Source organism: Eschrichtius robustus, chromosome 6, assembly GCF_028021215.1.
Source record: "Eschrichtius robustus isolate mEscRob2 chromosome 6, mEscRob2.pri, whole genome shotgun sequence".
NCBI lineage: Eukaryota > Metazoa > Chordata > Mammalia > Artiodactyla > Eschrichtiidae > Eschrichtius > Eschrichtius robustus.
Window position 1 is genome coordinate 143,276,409 of NC_090829.1, and position 9,877 is coordinate 143,286,285.

General features: G+C 44.7%; 1 protein-coding gene across 1 annotated transcript in view; it reads right to left on the reverse strand.

Annotated features, from left to right (window-relative positions):
* Window positions 1-518, reverse strand: part of TMPRSS2 (transmembrane serine protease 2) — a 33,994-nt gene extending 33,476 nt beyond the window's left edge. The window contains exon 1 of the mRNA XM_068547111.1: window positions 432-518. The gene's annotated coding sequence lies outside the window, so the exon portion shown is untranslated. The remainder of the gene's footprint in view (window positions 1-431) is intronic.
* Between the last annotated feature and the right edge of the window lie 9,359 nt (window positions 519-9,877).

The window sequence follows — 9,877 nt, forward strand, 5'->3', positions numbered from 1 at the left end:
CAAAGGGAAAAGGCGCACCCCTCGTCCCCAGCTCGGGGCCCAGAAGCCAGGGGAGCAGCAGCCGACTTCAGCCGCGGGGACCCACCCCGAGGGACCCCGCGGCACTCTTGTCTCCTACGAACTGGCTAAGGACCCGCAGGGCAACCTGTCCCGGGCGAGTGATGCCAACGGGGCAGCCGGGGTCCTCTGACCCGCGCGCCAAGGCGTCCCAGGCGCGCGCAGCCCTCTTGACCTCACGCAGGTCGCTTTGCTCGGCTCAGCCCCGTGCGTCCCGCGGGCGGGAGGACGCACCTGCCGGGCAGGAGCTGCTCACACCTGACTTCACCCCCCGCCACTCCCACCCAGCGCGGGGGGCGGTTAGGTCGCTCCCCGGCGCCCAGGGTCTCCCTCGCACCCTGGACCCCCAGGAACCCACCGCGCGCGCCGCTTACCTGCGGAGCTCCGGGCCTGGCGCTTCCCGCCCCTCTGCCTTCCTCCTCCTCCTCCTTCTCCTCCGCCTCCGCCGGAGTTCGCGTCTTCCTCGGCCCAGCTCGGAGTCCCTGATCCTCCCCGGCTCTCGCTTTAATCAGGGAGGCGGTGTCCGAGTGCCCAGGGTGACACCCCCAAGCGCCGGTCCCGGGTCACCTCGGGCAGGGGGAGGGACGGACCGGAACGGCTGTCCCGGGCGAGGCTGGTCCGGGCGGGGGCGGCAGGAGGAGGAGTTTCTTCCTGGGAAAGCCCGGGACGCGCTCTCGGCGGGACCCAGAGGGAGCCCGGGGACGCTTTCGTCCCCAGCCGGCTTTTTAGGGTTGGGGAGGAGCGCATCTCCCTCCCCACTTCCTCTGGACCGAGCCTGTCGCCGGCGCTTCGCGCCCGAACACTCAAGTCTGGATTCAGGAGGGAGATTCTGGGGAGTGCTGACCGAGTCTCGTATGACCCGGCCGAGCCCTGGCGCTGGGGACCCGCTTGGCCTCTGTGCCCTCGGAGAGGACCCAGGAGTCTGCTCCCAAGGGCCGCTGGCCCGGACACTAGAGCCCAAGACGCAGCCCTCTTCACCAAGGACCCTCCCCAGTCCTCTTGGGCGGCTTTTCTCCGCCCTCAGGTCCCAACTCCCTCCTCCTCCCTCAGAACGTCCCCAAGAGTGGCTTGAGGTCTTCCCGCCCACCTAAGGCAAGAGACAGGGGGTGAGGAAAGAGGGTAAGATAAACCTTGCCTCCTTTTAAGAGGCTCTTTTCAATGCTGTTTGCAATACGCAAATTAACGTGGATTGCTTTAGAATCAGGTAGAAGCTGAAGAAAGCCCGATTCATTCCAAGTCACATGCTGCGTTGGCTCAGCGCTCCTTCCTGAGCAGGTGACCTGGGACTGGACTTTCCTAGTAAGTTCTTTTCACCCTCTCCTTTGGCTCCCATCCTTATATCCACAACAGGAGACCATCCTGCATATGCCCCAGCCCTTCCCATCTCTCTCCCATCACTGGTGTCCAGGTTGTCCAAGTAGAAGACCCTTGAGGACCGTCTCCAGCAGATAGGTCAGGTCAGGTGGTCTTCTGGTGGCGACTCACTTATTTCTGTTTTAAGCAGCGTAATTGGAGCCCTCTGGGAATGGCACCATTGCTCCAGCAAACCCCAAAGTCCACCTACACACCAGGCGGTATGTGCGTCTGTACCATCATCCCTCTTGTGGTTGTTTTCTCACTATTCATTTTCCCTTCTTTTGGCAACTTTCCCGAACTTTTGTTGGAGTTTACACATCTCCCAGGAGCAGATCACCGGCTTGGGGAGCCAACTCCACCCCACTGCTAGAGGGGAGCACGTGGCCAGTGTCTGGCTCAGCAGCTGAATACCATCCCTGCCCGAATTCGTGCTTCAGGGAGAACACACAACCCACTTTTGGCCAGTGAAACTTGGAAGAGAGGTTTTCTGAGGTTTGGGTTCAGGGTGGGGAAGCTGGTATTTTTTTACTCCTCTGCTGGAGCTTCCAGAGACCCTCTTCCTTGTGCTTGGAGGAAGAAGAAGCAAGTAGTCACAGGAACTGTTGATAGCCATCTTTCCATCACCAGGGAGCTAGTACCAGGATGAAGATAGCACCTCCACCAAAAAGCACAGCATACACTTCACACCAGTCAGAATGGCCATCATTAAAAAGTCTACAAATAACAAATGCTGGAGAGGGGGTGGAGAAAAAGGGAACCCTCCTACACTGTTGGTGGGAATGTAAATTGATACAGCCGCTATGGAGAAAAGTATGGCGGTTCCTTAAAAAACTAAAAATAGAGTTACTATATGATCCTGCAATCCCACTCCTGGGCATATCTCTGGAGAAAACTCTAATTTGAAAAGATATATGCTCCCCAATGTTTGTTGCAGCACTATTTACAATAGCCAAGACATGGAAGCAACCAAAATGTCCATTGACAGATGACTAGATAAAGAAGATGTGGTACATATATACAATGGAATATTACTCAGCCATAAAAAAGAATGAAATAATGCCATTTGCAGCAACATGGATGGACCTAGAGATTATCATATTAAGTGAAGTATGTCAGAGAGAGAAAGACAAATATACGATATCATTTATATGTGGAATCTAAAAAAATGGTACAAATGAACTTATTTACAAAACAGAAATAGATTTACAGACATAGCAAACAAACTTATGGTTACTAAAGGGGATAGTGGGGTGAGGGAGATATAAATTAAGAGTTTGGGATTAACATATATAGACTACTATATATAAAATAGATAAACAGCAAGGACCTACTGTATAGCACAATACTCAATATCATATAATAACCTATCATGGAAAAGAATATATATATAAGTGAATCACTTTGCTGTACACTTGAAACTAACAGAACTTTGTAAATTAACTGTACTTCAATTAAAAAAAAAAAAACCCACAGCATAGAGGTGACAAGAAACCCAATTCTTGATGACAGCATTGAACAACTGAAACCAACCAGCTCTGAAGCTAAGCACCCTTTACCATATCTTCCATGAACACAAGTGGAAGTCAGAATTCTCGACCAAGGGGAGTAGCCATAATACAATGAAAACAAAACAATATTATTATAGGTTAAAAATAAGTAGCAGAATTCTGTTCATGGCAATGTGCAGGCCAGATATCCTGAAATAATGCTCATACTACAAAATAACCAAAAGGGCTGGATAGAATATATATTTTTACTATGCTTTAAAATTACAGCTGATTTTGTGAGAAAACTTGGAAAATACTCAGAGACAAAAGTGAAGTGGGAGCAGATATGCAGGGAAGTCAGGGTCGTGGCAGGCATCCTGAAATCACCTAAACACCTCTAGTCCTGCAGAGTTTTGTGGGCAGGGGGTGGGGTGAATGACAAAGTCACAGGCCTCAGCAAGGTGGGAGGTTGCTAGGATACCACAATGTCAACACCCAAAAGCCCTACCCTCAGAAAAAGGATGATTAAAAAATAATTGTATCTACCCCACTGATGGGTGATGACCAATAAACTTGTCTATATCTTAGTCCTAGCTCCCAGCGGAGGGGGACTAATGCTCTCCTGAGAACTGATAACTACCAGCAAGCCCTCTTACGAGAATTTAAGTTTTGAACCCTAATTCCCACTTTCTTTGTAGTCAGAAAAACATCAAGTCAAGAATTTATTCAAAAGTGGCCCCAGATTGGCAATGCCCCAGGCACATGGCAGAAGCAAACTCATAGCCTCTCTAATGGAATGCCACTCGTGATGGATAATTTTATGTGTTGACTTGACTAGGCTAAAGGATGCCCAGGTAGTTGGTAAAATATTATTTCTGGGTGTGTTTGAGGGTGTTTCTGGAAGAAATTAGCATTTGAATCCATAGACTGAGTAAAGATCTATCCTCAACAATGCGGGTGGACCTCATCCATTTCTTTGAGGGCTTAAATAAAACTAAAAAGCAGAGGAAGGGCCAATTTGCTCTCTCTGTCCAATGTGGGACATCCATCTTCTGCTTTCCAACATCAGTGCTCCCGGTTCTTAGACCTTTGGACCCAAACTAAATTCTGCCACTGGCTTTCCTGGTTCTCCAGCTTGCAAACAGCATGTCATGAGACCTGTTTTCCATAATCAGGTGAGCTAATTTCTATAATAATAAACTCACACACATATACACACACACACATAACATATATCTCTTACTGGCTCCTTTTCCTCTGGAGAACCCTGACTAATACACTCCTCAACCCAGGAGAAACTCCCACACAGTCAATTAAAATGAGCTTAATTTAATTAAAAACAATTAAAATAAGACACCATGGAAAAAATCAGCAAGCATAACAAAAAGTGGAATCAGGCCAGAGATATTGGCGTTATTAGATACAAATGACAAAATAAATATGTTTGCTAGGTGAAAAAATAAAGCAGAGACTCTAAAAATGAATGAGAAGCAAGGATTGTTTAAAATTAACAGAATTAGGGGTAAAATACTAAATAGAACTTCTAGAAACAAACAAACAACAATGTAAATTTTCAATAGCTGAAGAGGGAATTGGTGACTTGGAATACAGACCTGAAGAAATTATCCAAAATTCACATAGAAGGACAAAATTATTTTTAAAAACATATGACAAAGAAGCTAAGTGGTATGGAGAACAGAGTAAGAAGATCTAAAATATGTCTGATTAGACCTCGAAAATGTGAAAATGGAGAGAACAAAGGTAAAAGCAATAATGATTAAATTTTTTTCCAAAATTGATATGTCATGAATCCTTAGATTATTGAAGCACAACAAATTCTGAGCAGAAAAAAGAGGAATCCAGAGTTAAATGTAATATAGTGAAACTGTAGAACTCTTAAAATAAAGAAAAGATCTAAAAAAACATCCTGAAGTGAAAGACCTAGCCCCCAGATGGAAGACAGAATATGGTGGAATAAAATATTCAAAGTGTTAGAAAAAAATGACTGTCAACCTAAAATGTTATATCCTGTAAAAATGTCCTTCAAGAAAGAGGGAAAAGGCATTTACAGACAAACCAAGACAGTGTTGACCACAACAAAGAAACTTGAAAAGGATGAAGTCCAGGAAGAAGAAAAATAATCCCAGAAGGCAAGTCTCACATGCAAAAGGAAATGGTGAGGCAAGAATAAGGTAAAAATGTAAATAAATCTAAACAAATATTGACACCCTAAAAAAGCACCGCTGATAATGGTTAATCTATATAGGTAAAGCAGTGACAGCAACAACAAAAAGTAAAACTAAAATATTGGAAAATGCTTTAATTCTGTTCCTCTAAGTGGGAGGAACAGAATTACAGCATTGTAATAATTGTAATCTTCTGGAGGAGAATAAACACATTGCTTAACTTGAGACTTCTTTGAGTATGCTTGTTAAAAGGAAAATTGTAAAAGAACAAAAATAGAATGTATGTTGACCTAGTCCAAACCCAAAGAAGAAAAAAGTGAGATAAGGAAGAAAACACTACGTGAAATTTAACAAAATAAAGCAAAGAAAGATGAGGGGAGGAAGAGGAGTAAAATCAAACCCAGAAAAAAATAAGACAAATAGAAAGCATAAAATACAAACCTAAAAATATATACAAATACATCAGTAATCATAATACATGTAAATACTCCCAACTGTCCAGTTAATATGAATAGATTTTTTGAAAGATATAGATTATCAGATTGTCTAATTTTTAAAGACAGAAACATGCAATTTATGAGACCTATGTAGAATGAACATATGTAAAAGAAAACTGGCTTGGCTAATTTAATAATGGACAAAACAGACTTTTGAATAAAAGGCTTTATTGAGAATAAGGAGAGTCACTTAGTAATGGTAAAAGAAACAAATCACTTGAGAAATATAACAGTTGTGAACTTGCCTATACCTAACAACATAGTCTCCAAAAAATGTACAACGAAAAATTTATAGAACTGCAAGATCTTTTCAAATCCACCATCATCTCTCTTAGTCATGATAGGTCAACCAAACAAACAAACAAATAAAAATTCAGTAAAGATAAAGAAGATTTGAACAATGCAATGAGCAAACTTTATTAATGGACATATACAGATGCCTACACCAAATAATTAGCCAGAGGATTTTCCAGGTTAATTCTTAGAAAGAGTTAAGAAACACAATATTCCAGTCTTTCAAGTATTTTTTCCAAGGAATAGGGATTTAGAAAATACTCTCCAGCTCATCAGTGCCTAAGCCAGCAAAGAAAGTTCAAGAAAAATTATAAGCCAATCTAATTCATGAATATAAAAGTGAAAATCCTTTTAAAAATTAGGAAAATGAATCCAACAATGTATCAAAAAAGATTATGACTCAATTGGGTTTGTCCTAGGAATGTAATACTGATTTCACGTTAGAAAAGCTATTAGTGTAATTCAACACAATAACACATTAAAACAGAAAAATCATAAAACCATCTTAATATATACAGAAAGAGCATTCAATAAAATTTAAAATGGATTCATGACAAAAGTCCTTTGCAAAGATAAATAAAAGGAAGGTTTCTTACCTGATAAAGGAGATTTGGGGAGAAATGAAGCAGGAATGAAAGGTTTCCCACACTTGTTGCTGGTCAGCTGGCTCACCTCCTGCATGAGGCAGTGGCCAGGCTCTTCCCCCGACCCTTCCACTTCTGGGACTCCTGGCCACATGTGTTTACCTCTGTGATGATGAGCCCCACCTCAGCTTCTGCAGGACACCCCTGTCAAGGTCAGGGGCAACAGTCTAACCTTGTGGGCTACAGCTTGTCCTTGCCCTCCCCCATTTTACACCTGTTGTGGACAGAATTATGAACCCCAAATTCATACACTGAAGCCCCAACCCAATGTGACTGTATTTGGAGATAGAACTTTCAGGTAATCAAGGTTTAATGAGGTCATAGGTAGATTGGTGACTGATAGGATTGATGGCCTTATAGAAAGAAGATCTCCTTCTCTCTCTCTCTCACTCTGTACACACCGAGGAAAGGCCATGTGAAGACACAGCAAGAAGGCGGCTGTCTGCAAACCAGGAAGAGGGTCCTCACCAGGATCCAAACAGGCCGGCACCCTGATCTTGGACTTCCAGCCTCCAGAGCTGTGAGGAACAAATGTCTGCTGTTTAAGCCACCCAATCTGTGATATTTTTTTATGGTGGCCTGAGCAGAGTGATATGAGATCACTCAGTGCCCTGTGGTCTGTGAGCTTCAACATCAGATGAGAACACAAGAACCAGACAGAGACTGGTTAGACAACTTCCTCAAGCACAAGGTCAAATCCTCTAACCAACCCCTTTTGGGGGTTGTTATCACTGTAGAACAGACATATCTTTGTAGATATATCATTGTAGAATGTGGAACACAAATTAAAACTTAGCTCCAACATGGAGGGAGCTTGAGGACATTATGCTGAGTGAAAGAAACCAGATACAAAAACACAAATACTGTGGGATTCTGCTTATATGAGGTTCCTAGAGGAGTCAAGTGCATAGAAACAGAAAGTAGATGGTGTGTGGCAGGAGCTGGGGGCGGGGAATGGGGAGTTAGTGTTTAATGGGGACTGAGTTTCAGTTGAGGAAGGTGGAAAATTCTGGAGATGGATGGTGGTGATGGTTGCACAACGCTGGGAATGCGCTTAATGCCATTGAACTGTGCACCTAAAGATGGTTAAAACGGTAAATTTCATGTAATGTATATTTTACCACAAAAACAAACACATACCAGATTGGCAAAAATTAAAATTACTCGCTACCATGTATGGCCCAAACTGAGTCAGCTGGAGGGGAGGGGAAGATAAAGGAGGAGGGTGTAACTGGTGAACACACTTTGAAAAACTTCAGAGTTCTGCAGTAACGTTGAAGTTGTTTAAAACTTTCACCCAGCAATTTCACCCCCAAGTTTGTGCCCTGAAGAATTCTTGCAAAGTGCCCAGAACCTTCTACAGGAATGTTTACAGAAGCACTATTTCTATTGCAAAAGCCTGGAAACAACCTAAATACTGTCAGGAAACTCCTGTCAGTCCCTTCTAATGGGAAAAGAAATAAGTATGTATTGATCTATTCAGATGATGCAATTAGAATGGGCAAACTACAACTGTACCCATTACCATGGATAAATCTCACAACATGTGGAGCAAAAAAGCAAGTTGCAGGAGGACAACATACAGAGGATTCCATTTATATAAAGTTCTAAACATTCAATATTAAATAACGTTTTTAGAGGTATATACATACATGACAAAACTGTGGAAAAGAGAAAGAAATGGATAAACACCCAATTCAGTATTGTGGTTTTCCCCCAGTGGAAATGGATAGGGTTCAATGGGGGGGAGATGCAAACTGGGGGGACTGGACATAATGCATAATGTATCAGTGATAACATGTTTCTTAACCTGGATGGTGACTACCTAGTAGGTAAAACATAAAGGTTCCCTTTATGTTTTCTTTATAGCTTTTTGCATTATATATATGCTATTGTATGCATGGAATATTTCACAATTGGTTTTAAAATGTGTGTAACTGAACATGACTCCCCTGATGGGAATGATGGAGCTAGTCATGATCTGTCAGTAATAAGACCATCTCTGGGCCCACACTGCTTAAGATGGAGATGATAATTCTGTGTTGTGGTGTTTGTTTATCTGTTTGTTTTTGGCTGCGCTGCACGGCACGTGGGATCTTAATTCCCCGACCAGGGATTGAACTCGCTTCCCCTGCAGTAGAAGTGCAGAGTCTTAAGCACTGGACCACCGGGGAAGTCCTGTGCTGTGGTTTTGGTACTCACCAGCTCCAAGAGTCCCATGGGTACCCAGACTCAGAAGGAGCAAAAAAGAATCGAGTCTATTGAAATATAGGGATGCAGGACACAGAGAATTTATTCCAAGCCAAAATGATGGGGAGGACTGTTCAGAAGACACATGAAGCCATCCCTGGGCGAGCTCAGGACCTTTGGCCTGTCCTTCTGAAGTGGATGAGGCCCCTTATCCAAACACCACTGCTGGAAAAGCATCTCCCATGGTTGCTTGGTACCGTCTCCGTGCTTTCAGCAAGTTCTTTGGGTGAATTCAGATCCCACTTGTTCAAACAAGGAAAAAGTTTTCAATGTTTGTTGTTTTTCGTGGCTGGAGCCAGTTGTAAGGCTTTGCTCCAAGGCTCAGCGTGTCCTGGGTCTCTGGCCCTGTAAAAATAACAATTACCTTTCGTTAAACATTTACTGTGCCAGTCACCACACTGGAGTTTACGCTGCCTCACTGTGAGACAGGTACATTGATTTCCCCATTTTACAGCTGAGGACCCTGGGGCTCAGGGCAGGGGGCGGGGGCTGAGACCTGACCTGCCTTCCACACACAGGTGGGGCTGAGACTAGAACTGGGTCTATGGGCTCAGCCATCGCTTGGGTGGCTGCATCAGACAGGGGCCGGGGCTCCTGGCACGAGGATGTGGGAGGGGCCAGTGTTCCCAGTCTGTCCCAAGTCCTACTGGCCCCCTTTGCCCCAGAACCCAGGGAGAGACAACTGCAAGGGCACAGGGTGTGCCAGGGGCGTGGGGAGAACCCACAGCAGCTGGCAGTGAGTGAGGAACAGCCCACCCTACCTCCTGCTTCCCTCTGCCGGCCTCCTCCAGTGCCCTGGGTCCCATGCATGTGAACTTGGCCCTCCCCACCCAGCTGCTCTCACCTCCACGGGAGACACCCCGCACCCAGGGACCTAGGACCGGGCAATGGCAGATGTGCACTCACTCAGGTCAGCAGGCCTCCTTGAGCCTGGCTCTGGGGGCTAAGTTCCAACTTTGTCCCCCACACACCAGATTCATAATGATGGACAGAAAACAGGACAATGGCAATAAAAAATGCCACTTGGAAAAGGGGAGGAGGAGAGCAGCATCTGGTGGCCCCCTGGCCGTCCCTTACCCCCTTCCAGTGGGGAGGACCGGGACTCC